The sequence below is a fragment of the Myxocyprinus asiaticus genome, chromosome 30, assembly GCF_019703515.2.
Source record: "Myxocyprinus asiaticus isolate MX2 ecotype Aquarium Trade chromosome 30, UBuf_Myxa_2, whole genome shotgun sequence".
NCBI classification, from domain to species: domain Eukaryota; kingdom Metazoa; phylum Chordata; class Actinopteri; order Cypriniformes; family Catostomidae; genus Myxocyprinus; species Myxocyprinus asiaticus.
In genome coordinates, this window is record NC_059373.1 from 23,264,050 (window position 1) to 23,287,339 (window position 23,290).

Genomic DNA, 23,290 nt, shown 5'->3' on the forward strand with positions numbered 1-23,290 from the left:
AATTCTATGTGTGTGAATTTTCCTTTGTTTTCTATGAGCAAACAAATACAAACAAACACTAAGGAGCTGATATCAACTTAACCATCTTTATTCAACACTCCTTTTCCAAATTTTACCATCCACCTAAAGCAATAAAAGTTTTGTGCAAGCATCGCATCAGGTTTTCTGGATGACTCTTTCCCTAGAAGCCATCATTAAGTACAGAATATATCAAACAATTATTCAATACTTAAGTCTTCACTTTTCTCTGTCTTTTCTTAAAAATAGAGTAAGTTGTTTTGTTGTTTTTGAACCAACAACAAGCCTTGTATAAATGTGTGCAATTTGCTAACCACATAGCTAAATCTAGAAAATAGAACAAAGAATGCCAAACATAAGCAAAGCAGCCTATTTAAAATGTTAATTTTTCATATAAGTGGAGGCGCATTACTCGGTCTCCACTCCCTGCTGTCACATCTCTAGCTCTCTCATCCAAGTGAGGGAGCGGTACCGTGGCATGTAGCCTTTATGTCGGAGCTGACATTAGCTAACGTTGATGTAATGTAACTTTATATACATTCACTCCAAAAACATAACTTGGGAACAACAATTTGTCACTACATGCCCTGTCCCCTCAATCTCTCACAAAGTTAACACTGCATTAGCTACATCCCTCAATATATGTGAACTAAATTAGGTAGCTGGTGCACCTATTTAGGCGGCAAATAGCTGGCAAGCAACTGAAACTAGCACCCTAAAAAAACAGTAAAGACATAGGTAGCTAATATTTATAGCTAATACTCGCTAAATCTCTTTGGGTGAGGGGTGAAGATGAGTTTAGGTACAGATACTGCATTCCATTCAAATCGGATGTGGTATATTCCACTTGATATCTCCGATCTCCGACTAAAGGCATTCCAATGCCAGATGCTCTGGAGATGACGTTAAAGGAAGCAAAACTGCAACGCTCCCGTTAGTTTAGCAAGTGTTTGACTGTCACCAGAGATGTCTCCAGGACACCCAATTAATAAACAATCTGCAACGCTAGCATTTGTGCTACAGGTGTACGATTATCAAAAGAGAGTATAATTTACCATGTTTTGAACACCTGCTACTCTGCTTACGTTTGTTAAATAAGCTTTAATATCATGTAATGTGGAAACTTTTTCTAATTTATCTATATTATTTAATAAAAGTGAATGTTTACTTATTTTGTACATGGTGCCAACAAGATTGTGTGATGTCACGCACCTGCATCTCGGTTTAAAATTTCTGCACGACTTTCCAAGTTGTAATTATTTCTTCAAGTGGCGTTCCATTGCACTTTCCCCAGTAGGAAGTTGGAAAATCTGACTTTCCGAGTTGTATGGAATGCAACAAGAGAAAGATTGCTAACGTTAGCTAGCTAGCTTTGCTAGCATCACTTACACTTAGCTTACCTTTCTTTATGCTTCCTTTCTAAGTGCCGATAAAAGTTTGACATGGTCCCAGCCATCTCGGTAAGCATTGCATTGCAGAATTTACATACTGCTGTGTGTTTTCTTTTGGACGCTTTTTTGCAGATGAACTCTTTGTGGTTTAAGCCAGTGTTTCCCAACTTTTTACTGCCGCACTTTTTACAATTAAGAAATCCCATGGCACACCACTCTCCCAAATAACCATCGTTGATAGTTGTCCTTTTCAAGAACTTATCCATGTTTTATGTCTGTCTTAGTAGCGTGAACTCGTAATGTTTGAAATTCGGCTATGCAAAAAATGCAGTAACATAGGTACGCTGTATAATGAGGTCACAGGTGAAAAGAGTGCTAATTGGATAATGAAAAACCATCAAATTTGTGTCTTTTCCAATTTGTAGATTTGTTTTTGCAAATTAATTCTTGCAACAGCACAGCAAATACATTGTTTATTTATTTTTTTATTTACAACAAAATGCAACAACTGATGCATTGTTAGCTGTTTTTTTTTCCTATTTAAAGGAGGCCCAGAATGCAAAAGGGACTGCTGATCCTTTTTTTTCCTTAAATTATTTCAAGTTGCACTTAGAGAAAGCCAGAAGTCAATGAGAATACACTTCCAAAGTCCACACAGAGACCACATAGATTCCAAGGTTGGCCTTGCGCATGAAGGTTAGGGCTTCATCATGGGAAACATCCTTAAAAAAAAAAGTCAAATACAAAAAGAAAATTAACAACAGACCAGGGGTGAAAGGGGGAAGTTTGTTTTAGGGAAACATAAAATTTTAATTGAAAAAAATATATGTACTCCTTCATGAGTTTGGAGGGGTCTTCATTCAGGTAGGCAGCAAGTGCTCTCTAGATGCATTTACGTTTTCTTTTCGATGGTGGCATTCTGGAAATGTGACAAATGAGCAGTGTTCAGCAGAATTAACACACAAGTTAGCATTTTGATTTTCAGACTTATACCTGTACAGTGCATCCGGAAAGTATTCACAGCGCTTCACTTTTTCCACATTTTATGTTACAGCCTTATTCCAAAATGGATTAAATTCATTATTTTCCTCAAAATTCTACAAACAATACCCCATAATGACAACATGAAAGAAGTTTGTTTGAAATCTTTGCAAATTTATACAAAAAAAAAAAAAAAAAAACACCACACATGTACATAAGTATTCACAGCCTTTGCTCAATACTTTGTTGAAGCACCTTTGGCACCAATTACAGCCTCAAGTCTTTTTGAGTATGATGCTACAAGCTTGGCACACCTATTTTTGGGCAGTTTCTCCCATTCTTCTTTGCAGGACCTCTCAAGCTCCATCAGGTTGGATGGGGCGCGTCGGTGCACAACCATTTTCAGATCTCTCCAGAGATGTTCAATCGGGTTCAAGTCTGGGCTCTGGCTGGGCCACTCAAGGACATTCACAGAGTTGTCCCATAGCCACTCCTTTGTTATCTTGACTGTGTGCTTAGGGTCATTGTCCTGTTGGAAGATGAACCTTCACCCCAGTCTGAGGTCCAGAGCACTCTGGAGCAGGTTTTCATCAAGGATGTCTCTGTACATTGCTGCATTCATCTTTCCCTCGATCCTGACTAGTCTCCCAGTTCCTGCCTCTGAAAAATATCCCCACAGCATGATGCTGCCACCACCATGCTTCACTGTAGGGATGGTATTGGCCAGGTGATGAGCGGTGCCTGGTTTCCTCCAGACATGACGCTTGCCATTCAGGCCAAAGAGTTCAATCTTTGTTTCATCAGACCAGAGAATTTTGTTTCTCATGGTCTGTGAGTCCTTCAGGTGCCTTTTGGCAAACTCCAGGTGGGCTGTCATGTGCCTTTTACTGAGGAGTGGCTTCCGTCTGGCCACTTTACCATACAGGCCTGATTGGTGGAGTGCTGCAGAGATGGTTGTTCTTCTGGAAGGTTCTCCTCTACAGAGGTCTATAGACAATTCCATAGACTTCATGGCTTGGTTTGTGCTCTGACATGCACTGTTAATTGTGGGACCTTATATAGACAGGTGTGTGCCTTTCCAAATCATGTCCAATCAACTGAATTTACCACAGGTGGACTCCAGTCAAGTTAGTAGAAACACCTCAAGGATGATCAGTGGAAACAGGATGCACCTGAGCTCAATTTTGAGTGTCATGGCAAAGGCTGTGAATACTTATGTACATGTGATTTATTTATTTTTTTTTCCCCGTTTTTTTATTTTTAATACATTTGCAAAGATTTCAAACAAACTTATTTCACATTGTCATTATGGGGTATTGTTTGTAGAATTTTGAGGAAAATAATTAATTTAATCCATTTTGGAATAAGGCTGTAACATAACAAAATGTTGAAAAAGTGAAGGGCTGTGAATACTTTCCGGATGCACTGTACCTCTAACACTTTCTTTAAATAGCATCATACAGAATATCCCACTGTGTTATTTCTACAAGAGTCAAGTTTGTCAATCTATTCATTGGCTGAAATTAATTCTACAACAGCATCTGCGAGGGCCCCAAAACACCAGGAACCAGTACAAGAAAACAAACATATGGTCCTAAAAAAGAAGCTTTGCTATAGGAAAGCTACAAAATAATCTTGGATGTCACAGTTGTGCCTACTGCATAAATGACAATTCTGATGCTTCTGAGAAATGTGGTAAAGTTACGAACAAGCCCTGAAATTAAAACAGTATGAATCATGTGCATATTAACATTCCAGAGCATACAAACCAAGCTTTAAAGGGATAGTTCACCCAAAAATTAAACGTTCAGTCATTATTTACTCAACCTCATGTTGTTCAAACCCATTATGTTTATTTCCTTTCTGAAATCAAAAGGTTAATTTTTGCCAGTTTGTCCTGCTGGTTTCTGTCCATACAATGACAGTCAGTGGTGCCCGTCTCTTTTGAAGCTTCAAAAGCATCATTAAATAATTCCATGTGACTCTTTCTGTATAATCTGAGTGTTATGAAGACGTATGATTGGGTTTGGTGAGAAGCAAACAGAACACACTTCTGTGCCACTGTTTCTCCTTTGCTTTTGATAATTCTGAGGAACTGGGTTGAGAAATGATCAAGCTGACCCATATATTTGGACACCAAACGGGTTGTTGTAATTGTACTGAATTCCACAGATACCTAATAAAATGTTAAAATGAAAAATCAGATTGGTTGCTGATAAATTTGTTACAATCTTTACAATATTATCATATACCACAGTATTCCTTTAACAGCATTTACACATAGATGAAATACAAAATTGTTACAGATGAACAAACCTGAATTACATCCAAATAGTGCACTATTGCCACTTGTTGGGAAATAACTAAATAAAAGCAATAGCCTATAACAAATAAATCTACTAATGCATACTTTACACACACAAAACACACTGACGTAGCTACCTGGAAACGACATTTGTGTCAGGCGTGTTTTAAGGCAACGTACATGAAGATGACGTGTGTGTCAGGCGTGTTTTAAGGCGACGTACCTAGTTCAGACATACATAGTACACGTATAATTTTTTATACATTTCTGATATACGCCGCCGTTACGTCACTGCCGGTAGATGTTCCTTCCATGCACTCCCCATGACGTCGCCTCCGGTCTTACGTCAGCAGTCCCCAATCAATCCCATTCAAAACTCGACATGGTCTAAGGGCGATGGAAGGGAAGACTGCTCCTTCTCCTTCTCCCGGGAAGCCTTTAAAATGACACTATCCATTCACCATACTCCGTGAAGATTACAGTACCTCAGAATCTATACATCTTATCACGGTATTTTTGCTTTAAGTAATTTTATTTAAAAGTTTCTCATATTCTTTTTATGTTTCATGAGAGAAACGCGACAAGTATGCCACATCTGTTCATAACATCTGTAACTAAATGTGCACAAATAAACAGCTTTTAGTCTTTGAGTAAAACAATACACCTGTTGTATTCTATTCATTCATATGGTTCACTGATTGAATGTTTTTCCTACAAGTGTGATGATGAAGCATCATTTTGTGGGCATGTGAGGAGCTGTGTTTGACAGTGGACTAGAGTTTGTTAGAACAATAAGGTTATGATGGACAAAATATTTAAACTGGTTGCATAAAATATTTTGTAATGGAAAATATACTGAATTGACAACTTTAAAACTCTTCTACCATCTCTATGCCTTCACTAAAATATAGTATCAAAACGGTTTTTATTTATTTTGAGGAATTTGATACATTTCCATGGCACACCTGACAATCTTTCACGGCACACTAGTGGGCACAGTGGTTGGGAAACACTGGTTTAGGTAGCCAAATTGTATTACAGAAGATTTGGCTGATATCTCTCAGACAGCCACAGTTTCTTCTCCTGTCTCCTGCATTCACTTTCTTGGAGTGCGTGTGAAGGGGGCGGGGAAGGGTGACATCCGTTAACAGTAACAAACATTTCAAATTAGAAATGAGTCAAGTTATTACTTGCATTTGAAGCAGGAAGTTTTACATCCAATCACAGTAATGATGTTAACAAATAAATCAGACGATGCACAGGCAATTTAGTGATATCCCCGCAGTTGTGGTCTTGACCGGTCTTGAAATAAAATCCCGAGTCCTCTTTGTCTGAGACGAGACAAGACTGAGTAAAAATGCGGTCGATTCCGAGACGAGAGTCTCGTCTCGGACCGACGGCTGTCACCCCTCCCCATTATTGTCCTCTTTGTCTGAGGCCGAGTAAAAATGCAGTCGAATCCGAGACGAGACCTTCAAAAAGTGGTCTTGAGACCGGTCTCGAGACCAATACCGATCTCGAGTACTACAACACTGCAGTCAACTATTAATCGCATAAATTAGCGCGTTACATTTCCCAGCCTTAGTTTACAAGATACATAGCTGATACAACACATTGTTTTAAGGATGAAATAATCACTTCAGATTCAGATTTAATAAGTTGCCAAAGTTTGACAAGTGAGTGATATCAAATCTTTGAAACATATTCAGAGTTTTGAGGTACTTAGTATAATATTCACGAGCAGAAGTGTTTTCTGTACCGTACTGTACTTACTGTATCTACACATTTTCCACAGTGTTTTCTGTAAAAAAAACATGCATGACACAACTAATTTTTCTAACATTTGTATACAGACAGATTGATTCACTTTTAACTAACTATATCACAATAGATTGAAGTTTACATACACTAAGTTAACTGTGCCTTTAAGCAGCTTGGAAAATTCCAGAAAATGATGTCCAGTCATTAGGCAATTAGCCAATTAGCTTCTGATAGGCTAATTGGATAATTGGAGTCAATTGGAGGTGTACCTGTGGATATATTTTAAGGCCTACCTTCAAAATCAGTGCTTCTTTGCTTGACATAATGGGAAATCAAAAGAAATCAGCCAAGACATCAGAAGAAGAAAAAATGTGGACCGTCACAAGTCTGGTTCATCCTTGGGAGCAGTTTCCAAACTCCTGAAGGTACCACGTTCATCTGTACAAACAATAGTACGCAAGTATAAACACCATGGGACCACGAAGCCATCATACTGCTCAGGAAGGAGATGCATTCTGTCTCCTAGAGATGAACATAGTTTGGTGCGAAAAGTGCGAATCAATCCCAAAACAACAGCAAAGGGCCTTGTGAAGATGCTGGAGGACACAGGTAGACAAGTATCTATATCCACAGTAAAACGAGTCCTATATCGATATAACCTGAAAGGCTGCTCAGCAAGGAAGAAGCCACTGCTCCAAAACTCCATAAAAAAGGCAGACTACAGTTTGCAAGTGCACATGAGGATAAAGATCTTACTTTTTGAAGAAATAGTGTCTGGTCTGATGAAACAAAAATTGAACTGTTTGGCCATAATGACCATCATTATGTTTGAAGGAAAAAGGGTGAGGCTTGCAAGCCGAAGAACACCATCCCAAACGTGAAGCATGGGGTGGCAGTATCATGTTGTGGGGGTGCTTTGCTGCAGGAGGGACTGGTGCACTTCACAAAATAGATGGCATCATGAGGAAGGAAAATTATGTGGATATATTGAATCAACATCTCAAGACATCAGGAAGTTAAAGCTTGGTCACAAATTGGTCTTCCAAATGGACAATGACCACAAGCATACCTCCGAAGTTGTGGCAAAATGGCTTAAGGACAACAAAGTCAAGGCACTGGAGTGACCATCACAAAGCCCTGACCTCAATCCGACAGAAAGTTTGTGGGCAGAACTGAAAAAGCGTGTGCGAGCAAGGAGGCCTACAAACCTGACTCAGTTGCACCAGTTCTGTCTGGAGGAATAGGCCAAAATTCCAGCAACTTGAAAATGTGAGAACATTGTGGAATGCCACCCAAAACGTTTGACCCAAGTTAAACAATTTAAAGGCAATGATACCAAATACTAACAAAGTGTATGTAAACTCCTGACCCACTGGGAATGTGATGAAAGAAATAAAAGCTGAAATAAATCATTCTCTCTACTATAATTCTGACATTTCACATTCTTACAATAAAGTAGTGATCCTAACTGACCTAAGACAGGGAATGCTTTCTACAGTTAAATGTCAGGAATTATGAAAAACTGAGTTTAAATGTATTTGGCAAGGTGTATGTAAACTTCTGACTTCAACTGTATGTGCCGTTTTAGGTTGTGCTTGGACTTGTTTTAATCACAATGCTGCGATGTACTGTAAGTGACAATGTGCTATTTCCCACATTCTGTTTATGTGTCATAAAGTAACAAGTGGGAAAGATAGCCCCCATGTAACATACATACACATTTGTCACATTTCATTTATTGCCTCATGAAACAAACAGAATATGGGAAATGCCAACTTACTTACAGCAGATGACTAAAACCAGCCCCAAAACAACGTAACAAGGTGCAGAGATGTTGATATAATCCTCACAGAGCAACATAAGCTTGGCTCTCACTCACACAGACATGCAATTTATGTGCACGCACACTGTTGCTTGAGACTGCCCGAGTCTCTGCCTGAAGAAATGACGTTGCAGGCAGTCAGAGAATTTCAGCTGCAAGGAAATAAACCGCAACCAATTATCAGTGAAAATATCAGTGGCAATTCCATTACTGGCACGATAATAATATTTCGATTTTCCTGGTTATCGGCCAATTATACATCGGCCACTGATATATCGTGCAGCCCTAATTATTGTGGTATAATCTCAAATAAGCCTGTACTAAATGGCATGTAAAGACAAAACAAAATGTGATTGGCCACTTTACATGCCAGTCAGAAGGCTCTTCCTGTCTAAGTGGGCAGATCTTGGCCGAAAAAGCTGCAATACGGACCAGACTTTTTGCCGTTTAGTCATAGGTCTGGCTATGAGAGGCTAGCTTTAGACTAACACTGCAAATAAAGGACTATTGGCAGACTTAAACCAAAATTAATTGGATATACATAACTATCATCTTTGTTCCTAACTTATTTGCATATCAGCACAGGTGTTTGAAAAAATCCTTTAACTTTGTTGTAAAATCAGATAAAAACATGATGAGGTGTTGCTTGTTATATTGCAGTGGTTACTGCAACATCTTGTCAATAAGAGAGTCATCTGTATTTAGTCTCACACACAGCACGCTTGCTGATTACACAGACAGCAATAGCAAAACCCATTATGTTAATCAGGGGTGTGTCAACCCACAACTAAATATTTTCTTCAAAGATGCCACTCATGCAGAACTCAATTAGCCATATATTTACCAAACAAATAACAAAAAAATCAGTCAGGAGTGAACAACATGCAAGCGCTGTCTATCGTACAGTGAGCTGCCCTGCATGAATGTGTGCTAAAGAATGTGATGTGTGTCAGCTCTCAACAGCGGAGGGGAAGAATGTGACCTTTGCTTGGGTCTGCTTGCAGTAAACATCTTGTCACATGTGCTTGTATGAAATATGACAGGTTTCAACTGTACCAGGAGCAAATGTTGAGGAACAATTGCAGATTTATGTAAAATGCTGTGTGTGACTGTGTTCGTGAGTGTACATACAGTCATGTGCACACCACATGAACTAATACACTAAATTACATTATTCACTGACCTGCATAAAGGACAATAACTGTGACACACTTGGGGTTTAGTGCCCATATATCTTCCTCTATTGCTTCTCTGGTTATTCAGAGCACTTCCAAATGTGGCTCAGCCAGCAGTGGGGGAGGCTGTACAGAGAGGCTATGCCCTGGGGCACAAGACCCTGACTGAAGTCTGCTAATGAGCCTCTTCTACACAGCTGAGTCACTCCATTCATTAACACAAAACTGGCACTCCCACTGCACTCTGTGTGTCTTTCTGTGCCCACCTATCCCAATGATATGATTGGCTCTCTTCCACTTTTTACAATGCTAATACAAAAATATAAAACTTTACTTTGACCTTCCTTTCCTTGGTCTCTTTTCAATTAATTTTTCAGGGCTGTAATAAAGACCAAAGAAAGAAGCTTGTCTTGTTTACTACTTTAGCTTACCATAATCAGTATTAAACCAACACAGCACCTCTTGCCCATTAATATTTATGACTTTCAAAGGTTGTGTTCTTCTCAACTCTTTGACATTAAAAATGTATGTAAACTATTTTTGTTTGTTTTATTATTATTATTATTTTATTTTTTTGCAGCATTACAACAGAATGGGGGATTTAATATTGAATGCCAATAAGAAAGACATGCCTTTGAGCATAGGTAATTAAAGCTGATATGTGGAGGTTTGCTTTAAAAGGTTACCATTTAATATTTGGTCAAACAGGAAAAACATGTTTAAATAGCAAGTTGAGGTCAGAGTTCATGTGTATGCAGACATACACATCAGTTAATAGCACACTTAAGTGATTAACATGACACAATGATGACTCTAAGACATTATAGATATTACAGTTTCATTTTCTGTTAATGCATGATTTTCTGTAAAGCTGCTTTGAAACGATGCGTGTTGTGAAAGGCGCTATACAAATAAAAATGACTTGACCGGACATAGGTTATACTATATTTGATTTTAGATCTTCTCAGACCAACATTAAACAGATAGTTCACCCCAAAATGAAACCCAGATCTGTTTGACTTTCTTCTGGAGAACACAAATATGTTTAGAAGAATATCTCAGCTCTGTGGGTCCATTAAAAGCAAGTGAATGGTGGCCAGAACATTGAAGGTCCAAACAGCAAATAAAAGCAGCATAAAATTAATGAATGAATGAATGAACATTACATTTATATAGCAATTTTTCTGACACTACACTCAAAGCGCTTTATACACTGAACAGGGGACTCTCCTCAACCACCACCAGTGTGCAGCATCCACCACTGTGCACCAGTACGCTCACCACACACCAGCTATTGTTGGAGAGGAGAGAGTAGAGTTATAGAGCCAATTAATGGATGGGGATTATTAGGAGGCCATGATTAAGAAGGGCCAATGGGGGGGGAATGTAGCCAGGACACCAGAGTTACACCCCTACTCTTTACAAGAAGTGCTCTAGGATTTTTAATGACCACAGAGAGTCAGCACCTCGGTTTAACATCTCATCTGAAGGACGTGCCTTTTTACAGTATAGTGTCCCCGTCACTCTACTGGGGCCTTAGGACCCACACAGACCGCAGTGTGAGAACCCCCTGCTGGCCTCCCTAATACAGTGCATCCGGAAAGTATTCACAGCGCTTCACTTTTTCCACATTTTGTTATGTTACAGCCTTATTCTAAAATGGATTAAATTCATTATTTTCCTCAAAATTCTACAAACAATACCCCATAATGACGACGTGAAAGAAGTTTTTGAAATCTTTGCAAATTTATTAAAAATAAATAAATAAATAAAAAAAACACACACACACACACACACATGTACATAAGTATTCACAGCCTTTGCTCAATACTTTGTTGAAGCACCTTTGGCACCAATTACAGCCTCAAGTCTTTTTGAGTATGATGCTACAAGCTTGGCACACCTATTTTTGGGCAGTTTCTCCCATTCTTCTTTGCAGGACCTCTCAAGCTCCATAAGGTTGGATGGGGAGCGTCGGTGCACAGCTATTTTCAGATCTTTCCAGAAATGTTCAATTGGGTTCAAGTCTGGGCTCTGGCTGGGCCACTCAAGGACATTCACAGAGTTGTCCCGTAGCCACTCCTTTGTTATCTTGGCTGTGTGCTTAGGGTCATTGTCCTGTTGGAAGATGAACCTTTGCCCCAGTCTGAGGTCCAGAGCGCTCTGGAGCAGGTTTTCATCAAGGATATCTCTGTACATTGCTGCATTCATCTTTCCCTCGATCCTGACTAGTCTCCCAGTTCCTGCCTCTGAAAAACATCCCCACAGCATGATGCTGCCACCACCATGCTTCACTGTAGGGATGGTATTGGCCAGGTGATGAGCGGTGCCTGGTTTCCTCCAGACATGACGCTTGCCATTCAGGCCAAAGAGTTCAATCTTTGTTTCATCAGACCAGAGAATTTTGTTTCTCATGGTCTGAGAGTCCTTCAGGTGCCTTTTGGCAAACTCCAGGAGGGCTGTCATGTGCCTTTTACTGAGGAGTGGCATCCGTCTGGCCACTCTACCATACAGGCCTGATTGGTGGAGTGCTGCAGAGATGGTTGTTCTTCTGGAAGGTTCTCCTCTCTCCACAGAGAAACGCTGGAGCTCTGTCAGAGTGACCATCAGGTTCTTGGTCACCTCCCTGACTAAGGCCCTTCTCCCCCGATTGCTCAGTTTGGCCAGGCGGCCAGCTCTAGGAAGAGTCCTGGTGGTTCCAAACTTCTTCCATTTACGGATGATGGAGGCCACTGTGCTCATTGGGACCTTCAATGCTGCAGAAATTTTTCTGTACCCTTCCCCAGATCTGTGTCTCGATACAATCCTGTCTCGGAGGTCTACAGACAATTCCTTAGACTTCATGGCTTGGTTTGTGCTCTGACATGCACTGTTAACTGTGGGACCTTATATAGACAGGTGTGTGCCTTTCCAAGTCATGTCCAATCAACTGAATTTACCACAGGTGGACTCCAATCAAGTTAGTAGAAACATCTCAAGGATGATTAGTGGAAACAGGATGCACCTGAGCTCAATTTTGAGTGTCATGGCAACGGCTGTGAATACTTATGTACATGTGATTTTTTTTTGCTTCCGTTTTTTATTTTTAATAAATTTGCAAAGATTTCAAACAAACTTATTTCACATTGTCATTTTGGGGTATTGTTTGTAGAATTTTGAGGAAAATAATTAATTTAATCCATTTTGGAATAAGGCTGTAACATAACAAAATGTGGAAAAAATGAAGCGCTGTGAATACTTTCCGGATGCACTGTACCTCTTCCAGCAGCAAAGTTAGTTTACCCCAGGAGGTCTCCCGTCCAGGTACTGACCAGGCTCAACCCTGCTTAGCTTCAGTGGGCAACCGGTCTTGAGCTACAAGGTGATATGGCTGCTGGCAAAAGTAATCCATATGACTACAGTGGTTTAATCCATGTCTTCAATGATATAATAAGTATTGGTGAGAAACAGATCAATACTTTTTTACTATAAATCTCCACCTTTGACCAGTAGTTGGCAATATACACAAAGAATATCAATTGCCAACAAACAAAAGAAGAAAAGAAAAAAAAATGAAAGTGAAAGTGGAGATTTATTGTAAAAAAAAAAACTGTATTGTACAGTAATGCTTTTTAATTGGACAGATTAAATTGTTTGCATTCAATTTCTTTAGTAACCATACTTTAAAAAATAAATAAAATAAATAATAATAATAATAATAATAATAATAATAATAATAATAAAATCGTATGTGATTTTCTGCAATACTGTTTGGTTGATATTTCTTGACCAAGTGATCATGGCTATTGACCAAATGCTTGGTAATAGTGTAAATGTGTACAATTTAACCAAAAAAAAAATAATTCAGATAAATCTTTTTTTTTTTTTTTTTTTTTTTTCTGTAATGTCTGTCAAAAATATCAAGTAAAATAAAATTAAGTTATTATTGAGTTAAATATCACCACTGTTTTGTTAACAATTTTTACATTCAGGGTGTTTATTTTAGCATGTTTGTCTGTACAGTAATGTAGTTCACTGTAGCATACAATAAGCCAAACTTTCAGTTATTTGCCTTCCACTGTGCTCTGAGAACACAGCAATCACCAAACACCTTTCACTCACAATTGCCAGTCATTAGCATATAAAAGGCCCTCATAGCAGGACTGCCATCAGTCATCACAACCAGCTGAATTTCAACTGTTAATTTCCGGCGAACTTTACAGTTCCCTGTACATGTCTGCTGAATTGAGGTATGTGGCTTTTTGTGGATGTTTGCGGTTTGTTACTTGGGTCCATTATTTCCCTTATACATCTGACAAACCTGAAGTTAAGTGGGAGTTTACTATTCCCACATTTATCCAGATTTGACTCTTTTCATGCAGTGATGGATTTAACCACTGGAGCCTTATGGATTACTTTTATGCTGCCTTTATGTGTTTGTTTGTTTTTTTTTGTTTTTTTTTTCAAAGTTCTGGCCACCATTCACTGACACTGAATAGACCTACAGAGCTGAGATATTTTCCTAAAAATCTTATTTTTAAGAGTTTTAAGAGATTTCTATGGTTGGTGATTTGGTTTCCAGCAAATCCAGCATATAAATAGTTCTGGCTCTCATTTATTTAAGATTTTGTTCTGTTTTATTGAATAAATCCAGAAGTGTTTTTTCCACTAAACAATATCCAAATTTGTCTATTCACTGGGCTTTAACCCTTATCAGAGTGTATAATATTGGAGAAAGCAATACTCTGATCATACAATACCAATGTCAAAGAAAACAACCCATTAATCCGCATCATAATATTGGCCACATTTACATCTAGTTATCCTGAAAAAGAACAAAACAGCAATTATGCCTGCAGTGTACTAAGAGAGGCCATAATGCATTGTGCTTGACTAGGCCTTGGTATGGTCCTTAGTCCAGGATGCACTATGTACTGTAGATCAAGCACACTAAGGTCCACTGTTATTAATCCTAAATGTTTCCACAATGTTTTAGTACATTAAGGCCTAAGATTAAACTTATATGCGCTCCATGTGTTGCCAGACTTTAACCGATCGAAACAGCTCAGTCATTCTTCAAAAAGTGAAAAGGCACTTGCTAGTTGGAGGTTTTTGAAGCCTAGTGCGATATTCTGCTCAAGATAATCATTTTTACACAGCCACTCTGTGTTCATTCATAAAGCAACCTGCACTGAGTATGATTGTGTTGTTTGTTTATACTAACTATTTCATTTACTTGTAATATATACAATATTTGTAATATGTAATCATTTCAGTTGAGTTCAGAGTGCTTTTTTTCCCCGCAGAGATGAGCGCAGTAAGTGATGCTCTGCTGCCCTCTTGTGTTTGGATCCTTACTTTCAGCCTGAAGGTTTTGTTATAAGGTTGAATTAAGAAGCTGATACGAAATATAACAAAACAACATCGACGATGGAATTTCTGGTGCACAAAAATAAGTAGGGAAACCTTACATCTAGATAATTAATGTTCAAATTAGACCCCATTGCTGCTTAAAGCTATCTGTTTGAACAACTCGTGCTACAATATTAGAATAAATATTTGTACTGTTTAACTTGACTAAAAGTGATAATGTGAAAATCGGGACATGCTCTGCAAGTAGAGATAACTTTTAAAGTTGCCTATACTTCCAAAGCGGCCTACTGCGTTGTGGTATTTGCAACTCCTGTGGATTCATATGCTGGATCCTATACATTTAATTTAGCTTTTAAATATATATCATTAGATTGCAACATTTAGTATTCCCTTTACTGTTACTTCTTCCGATGTATTACGTTTATAAGGGGTAGTGTTAATCAGACTGAAACCACAGCTTCTCCATGACCATGAGTAAAGTCAAAGTCCCTAGTATCAAGGCAAGTCTGTTCACTTGGCAGCCATCATTGGAATGCTTCCGGGCAGCTATGACACTTTTCACACTTTCAGAGTAAATGATTACAGGGTAAAATCACTAATATATTTTATAAATCAGTGGATAAACCTCAATAATAGTGAATGGGAGGCCATGACAAATATAATTTTTGCTTACCTAATTTTTGCTTCCCAACATCAAAAGAAAAACGTTACTATTACATTTCCACAACTTTCCAAAAGAAGAGAGTGGTGGTGGATTATGACCATCAGAAGAGGTCAAATTTCTTCTTGTTCTTTGTGTTTTTTATGGCAGTTGTCAAGCCAGGTTTTCTTGCATGTCTGCCTCAATAACAAATATATTTATATATAATGTTTCACAAAAACATTAGTCATAAGATGATTATTTATATCTTCAGCTTTAGTGTGTCAATAGGAAAAATATATTTTAGACTCCCAAACATTACTTTTGAAATAAAAAACATTAGAATAGAAGAACAGGGCGCTCTGCAAGAGATGGCATTGCCCCCACAGTGCCCCCCACTGAACATCGAGTCAGTCTGGGATTACATAAGGAGACAGAAGCAATTGTGTGAACTGTGATGAATTCTCCAAGAAGCTTGGTACATCCTATCTGCCAACAACCAAGAAAAACTGTGTCCAGGTGTACCTAGGAGAATTGGGGTTGTTTTAAAGGCAAAGGTGGCCACACCAAATATTGATTTAGCTTTTTTATGTTTACTGGACTTTGTATGACATTAATTGATAAATGAAAACGATTTATGGCATTATTTTTGAAGACATCCTCACTATGCAACATTTTTCAAAAGTGTCTAAAATTTTGCACAGTAGTATATATATATATATATATATATATATATATATACACTGATCAGCCACAACATTAAAACCACTGACAGGTGAAGTGAATAACGTCATGGTTACTTTCATAACCTCCGTTCCCTGATGGAGGGAACGAGACGTTGTGTCGATGTAGTGACACTAGGGGTCACACTTGGGAGCCCCAAACACCTCTGATCTTTTGAAAAAAGGCCAATAGGAATTGCCGAGTGGAATTTGCATGCCACTCCCCCGGACATACGGGTATAAAAGGAGCTGGTATGCAACCACTCATTCAAGTTTTGTGCTGAGGAGCCGAGACCAGGTCCCGGCCATTTCAACGGGTAGTTCAGCATTGTGGCAAGAGGGACACAACGTCTTGTTCCCTCCATCAGGGCACGGAGGTTATGAAAGTAACCATGACGTTCCCTATCTGTCACTCACTCGACGTTGTGTCGATGTAGTGACACTAGGGGTCCCTATACAAAACGGCACAACTACCTGAACTGTGTTATGTGGACTGGCGGTGGGAGACGGGCAGACCGCTGTGTGACTCGTAGCCAGCACACCAGGCCATCACGTAACCTCCCCCAACGATCTTATGAGCGTCGAACGGTCCTTCAGGAACAAGTCGACTGCCCAACAAATAGGGACAGGCTAGCCCAGCCGATGCATCTTTTCCTCTTTTTTCTCCTCAAAAAGATTTGAACAGTCCTCCCTGACAGGGACTGTGCAAGTAGGCTCACTGGGGGAAATGCATACTTGCGTAGTCCAGGGGGCCAGCTGTGTGCCAGCGTGTCTATACCGAGGGGTGCCTCGGTCAGAGCGTACCAAAGAGGGCAGTGGGAGGATTCCTGGGAAGCAAACAGGTCTACCTGTGCTCCACCGAATCAACTCCAAATCAGCTGGACCACCTGGGGGTGGAGTCTCCACTCTCCTCTGAGCGTAACTTGTCATGACAGTGCATCTGCCGCGGTGTTGAGGTCACCCAGGATGTGAGTGGCTCGCAGCGACTTGAGGTGCTGCTGACTCCAGAGGAGGAGACAGCAGGCGAGTTGTGACATGCAACGGGAGCGTAGACTGCCTTGATGGTTGATGTACGCTACCGTCGTTGTATTGTCCATCCGGACCAACACGTGCTTGCCCTGGATCAATGGCCAGAACCTCCGCAGGGCGAGCAGTACTGCCAACAACTCTAGGGCGTCTGTTGTAACCACAATGTGCCTGGAGACCTGCTCTACGGGAACCCCTGCCCGTAGAAATGCAAGGTCGGTCCAAGGAATGAAGAGGTGGCGACAGATCGTCGTGATGGCCACATGATGTGTCCTGCGGTGCCATGCCCATCTCAGGACTCGAGTCTGAAGCCAGTGCTGAAGTGGTCTCATATGCATCAACCCGAGCGGTGTGGCCGCCGCTGAGGATGCCATATGACCCAGGAGCCTCTGAAAAAGTTTCAGTGGAACCGCTGTACTCCGTCTGAACACCTTCAGACAGTTCAGCACAGACTGCGCGTGCTCGTTCGAGAGGCGCGCCGTCATCGAGACTGAGTCCAACTCCAAACCAAGAAAAGAGATGCTCTGAACCAGGGAGAGCTTGCTCTTTTCCCAGTTGACCCGAAGCCCCAGTTGAGATGCCGGAGCATAAGGTCCCTGTGTGCGCACAGCAACTCTCGAAAGTGAGTTAGGATTGGCCAGTCATCGAGATAGTTGAGGATGCGGACGCCCACTTCCATTAGCGGGGCAAGGGCTGCCTCTGCAACCTTCATGAATACACGAGGGGACAAGGACAGGCCGAAGAGGAGGACCTCGTACTGGTACGCCTGGCCTTCGAAGACAAACCGCAGGAAGGGTCTGTGTCAAGGTAAGACCAAGACGTGGAAGTATGCGTCCTTCAGGTCTACCGCCGCAAACCAATCTTGATGCCGGACGCTCGTTAGAATGCGTTTTTACGTTAGCATCTTGAACGGGAGTCTGTGCAAAGCCCGGTTCAGTACTCGCAGGTCCAGGATTGGTCGCAATCCACCACCATGATGAAGTATGGGCTGTAGAACCCTTTCTTCATCTCGGCTGGAGGGACAGGCTCTATCGTGCCCTTGCGCAGAAGGGTCGCAATCTCCGCACGCAAGGTAGCGCCGTTCTTGCCCTTCACCAAGGTGAAGTGGACGCCACTGAACCTGGGCGGGTGCCTGGCGAACTGAATCGCGTAGCCGAGTCGGATGGTCCAGGTCAGCCATCGCGATGGGTTGGAAAGCGCGAGCCACACGCCCAAACTCCGGGCGAGGGGGACCAAGGGAATGATCACGTCGGATGTACCAGTGGGTGGGGCCTCACGGCAGAACGGAGCTCGAGGTTCCACATCAAAGGGACTCGAGCCCCGTGGCCGTGCTGAGTCCAGGGACATCGAAGCACTTACCTGGCTCCTGCCGCCCACCATAAGATTGGCCGAGGAGGGGGGAGGAGGAATCTCGTCCCCATAGTCCACCTTAACCAATCCCATGTGGGCATGTTTGTGCCACAGCTGGGTGCACAGGGGCAGGGGGTCCACCGCTGGAGTGCCATACCTGCAAAAATGGGACGGTGGTCATGATAAAGGCCGTGCACACTGGACATGTGACCCAGGAAATGAGAAAACCACTCTTTTGTTGAACTTTTGGGTACCGCAGCCTCTTGGGCATGTGGCAAAAAATGAAACAAAGGATTCTCCTCCCGGCCCTCCACCGAGGGATAGAGTGGTCTGTTCACCAGCTCCAGAGAAGTAGGTCTCCTCACCCCTGGGTCGCCCATCTCAGGGGTGCTTTGAAGCCTTCCTCGAATTCTTAGCAGCCGGCTGTGAGATGGGTGGCATCTGCTTCCTGCGTTGGGCTCCATGCCGGGGCCAAGCCATGGGGGCGGGCTGCAGCAGAGCCGGTTTTGTTGCTGCAGGAGAACGTCCTTGGCGATGAGCAGACGGGTTGCAGGGTCTTGAGCCGTGCCGGGGCAGGATGTGTATGTATGTGTATTGTATGGCCTCCGTCTGCTTCTTCACCGCCGAGAACTGCTGGGCAAAGTCCTCGACGGTGTCGCTGAACAGGCCAACCTGGAAGATGGGGGCATCAAGGAACCGTGCCTTGTCAGCCTCTCGCATCTCAACCAAGTTGAGCCAAAGGTGGTGCTCCTGGACCACCAGGGTGGACATTGCCTGCCCAAGAGACCGCGCCGTAACCTTCGTCGCCCGGAGAGCGAGGTCGTTCAGGGTTGTTCACCGAGCGCAGTTCCTGCATCAATCCCGGGTCAGAACTACCCTCGTGCAACTCTTTTAGCGCCTTTGCTTGGTGTACTTGCAAGAGAGCCATGGTGTGCAGGGTGGAGGCGGCTTGTCCAGCGGCTCTGTAGGTCCTACGTAAACCAACAGGCCCTGGACGGTAGCTTCGGGTGCCCGTGCCAGGTGGTGGCACTCTGCGGACACAAGTGTGCCGCGAGCGCCTTATCCACCTGGGGGATCACCGAATACCCCATGGCCGCTCCACCATTGAGGGTAGTGAGAGCGGGGGAGCTGAAAGACTGGGACCGGGCAGTAAAAGGTGCCTCCCACAATCTTGTCGGCTCCTCATGCTCTTCTGGAAAGAAGGAACCGGGGCGGGGCGTGGCCATGGGTGGCGCCCTGAGCCCAGGAACCAATCGTCGAGCCGCGAGGGTTCAGGGGAGAGTGGAGGGTTCCACTCTAGCCCAACGCTCGTGGCCGCCTGGGAAAGCATGTCCTTCATTTCCACGTTGGCCTGAGACTGGGCAACCATTCCCGAAGGAGGAAGCCCAGCCGAAGCCTCTGCATTCGACTGGACAAGCCCACTCTCCGATGCTGCACTCGATAACTCATCGTCTTCCCGGGCTCCGAACAAGAGGTTGAACTCACCATGAGACGAGCCGGCGGTCTCGTCTGAGCGCCCGACCGGGGCAAGCGAGCGTGCTGGGGAATGGGAGGTCTGTGGGGGGATACCCAGTGGAGGTGGTCCCATTGATGTCCCCAAATCGCCCCCAGTGCTAACCGACGCGGCCTCAAACCCGTAGGTAGAAGGATCGGTGCGGGGAGCCACTGGGGTGTGACCGCAATGTTGGCATGGTCATGTGAATAACACACAAATGGAAAGGTATCTTTAAAAAGACGTTCCATGTGTGCCACTCTTTTTGTGAATGAAAATATACTCTTTTAGAATATACTCTCTTTTTTCGCTCTGCTGAAGCGCCCAGGGGCGTTCTCTGCACTCCACAGGCACAGAGGGGTAGAAGCCGCTGAAACGCATCGTAAATCCAGCAGTTTTACGAGGTGAATTGGAGGAATTGTATTCAGTGCACTGAATGCAACCGCTCGGCTCCGAAGAGAAAATCTGAATGAGTGGTTGCATACCAGCTCATTTTATATAAGTATGTCCGGGGGAGTGGCATGCAAATACCACTCGCCAATTTTCATTGGCCTTTTATCAAAGACCAGAGGTGTCTCAGGCTCCCAAGAGTGACCCCTAGTGTCACTACATCGACACAACGTCGAGTGAGTGACAGATAGGGAACTGTTATATTTTAGCATCTTCAAAGTAGTCACCCTTTGCCTAGAATTTGCAGACATGTACTCTTGACATTTTCTCAACCAACTTCTTGAGGTATCACCCTGTGATGCTTTTTAAACAGTATTGAAGGAGTTCCCATCTATGTTGGGCACTTATTGGCTTCTTTTCTTTATTATTTGGTCCAAGTCATCAATTTAAAAAAAAAAAACATTTTTTTTTATTATTAAATTTTAGTTTTATAATGAAATCAATTAATATGGTGGCACAATTATATTTTTGTCTACAAAACTAATTTCAAACATTTAAGCATATGCCTTCAGATCAAAAGATTTTTAAGATCATGAGAAACATTTCAGTCAAGTGTTTCAAAACTTTTGACTGGTAGTGTATATATATATATATATATATATATATACCAGAAACATTGATCATGATCTATAACTCTGCAATAAACTGAATGGCATCTATGCTAATATTATTCTATTTGTTTCCCTGTCTCAACCTCGGGACTCCTATCCTGAGGTCACAAGAACCGGCTGGATCCAGCTCCATTCCTGCTTTGTGTTGGACTCCACTGCAACGTGTCTCTGAGAGATGATGACTAATAGCAGCCAGCCAAACATCACTTCAGTCTATAACGATGGACTTCAGAGGATGAACTGATGCCAACTCGAACCATAAGACATGGCCATGGGATACTTCATATGCCATTGCCTCAACATTGGACTTAGGATAGACCTCACTGAAATTACCTGTATCACCTTGGTCTAATGATGGACTACACTCTTATAATAGAATACATAGACTATCAGTTAATTGCCAACAAAACCCTTCATCAGCCATCTAACAAGGACAATGCATCTATATGAACTTCTGCAGTTAATCCAGGATGGACTTCAAAGACATTAGTAATTAATCTTACAGTTCAAAATCTTTACACTTACTTAGTTTAATAATTTTAAACCATGACTTGCACTATACATAATTAAGTAATATTGGCATTATAGTCATGATGTTTAGCCAGAGGGGAACTGGCCCCCACAGTGAACCTGGTTTCTCCCAAGGTTATTTTTCTCCATTAACCAACATCTTATGGAGTTTTGTGTTCCTTGCCACAGTCGCCTTCGGCTTGCTCACTGGGTTTCTAAATACAATTATTATTTAATTACTTATTTTTAAACACAATGCACAATCGTATTTTATCAAACTACACAATGATGACATTAGTTTAATTTTCTGTTAATGCATGAATTTCTGTAAAGCTGCTTTGAAACGATGTGTGTTGTGAAAGGCACTATACAAATAAAAATGACTTGACTTGTCAATATACACAGAATATATATATATATCACTGTATCTCTGAAAACTGGTCTTTCTGTGCATGACTCCTTCATCTCATCTCTCTTGACTCTCTTCTCTACATTACCATTTTTTGGAGTGTGCTCAATGGCAGGAAGGGTCATGTGACAACATTAAATTTGTAAGTTAACCCAAACTTTAATTACAAAATCTGAATATTATATTTGAATACATTGGAAAATGTTATTAATTTGTGTTAAAGTGAAGAGCATGATTCTATTTTTTAAATTTTATCTGTGTATCTCTGAATGCTGGTCTTTTCTCCTTCCTTTCTGTGCATGACTTTCTCCATCTACATGCCATTTTTTTGAGCGCACACAAATGCAAGAAGGCTCACGTGACATCATTATATTATTAGATAACTTTATACGTTTCCAGAAGCGATAAGATTTCACACTTTCCATGCTGGATGCAACACAGTTACGCGACGCTGTGAATATCTCACATAAATGACAATAAAATCAGGTCAGGAGGAACAGTCTGTTTATTGAAAAAAAAAAAAAAAAAATCCTTTTCTTACTGAAGCTCACTTTTACGGCAATCCCAAAGTGATAAATACACAATCATACATACAACATACATCGCAGGGTCATGTGACAACATTACATTTTATGATTACCCCAATTTATATTCCAAAATCTGAATATTGTATGTGAATTCATCAGATTGCTTTTACTTTTTATTTATTCATTTATTTATTTAATTGTATTATCTTGTGTTAAAGTGATAAGTATGATTTTTTATTTATTTATTTTATTATTATTTTTTTTATCTAAATTACAAGATAACCCAAACATTAATTCCAAATTATGAAAGTTATAGATTAACACCACTGAAAATTGTATTAACTTTTGTTAAAGTAAAAAATGCAAATATAATAATAATTATTATTATTTTCAGTGCATCTCGGAATACTGGTTTTCTTCCTTTCTGTGCATGACTCTCTCCATCTACATGCAACAATGGTAAATCCTGATAATGTAGCAATTAGGTCTTGTTACATCATTCAATTATAAGGTAACCCAAATTTTTATTCATAAGCCTAAATGTTATTTGTGAGTACATCAGAATGTTTTTACTACTTTTGTGCAAAATTTTAACTTATTTTAAAGTGAATAATGTGAATCTAATCATAATCTTTGTCTTTTTGTAATGTGCACAGCTTAACTGTTGCTGAGGCTTGACTCTGTAGGTCCATGATAGCTCTATGATAGGCAAATAAAAAAATAAAAAAAATAAATAAAAAAACAGCTG

The 23,290-nt window shown here is 41.1% G+C and overlaps 1 protein-coding gene across 1 annotated transcript in view; it reads left to right on the top strand.

Annotated features, from left to right (window-relative positions):
• LOC127421662 (uncharacterized) overlaps positions 1–23,290 on the top strand; it is a 726,036-nt gene that overhangs the window by 167,666 nt on the left and 535,080 nt on the right. The window lies entirely within an intron of this gene.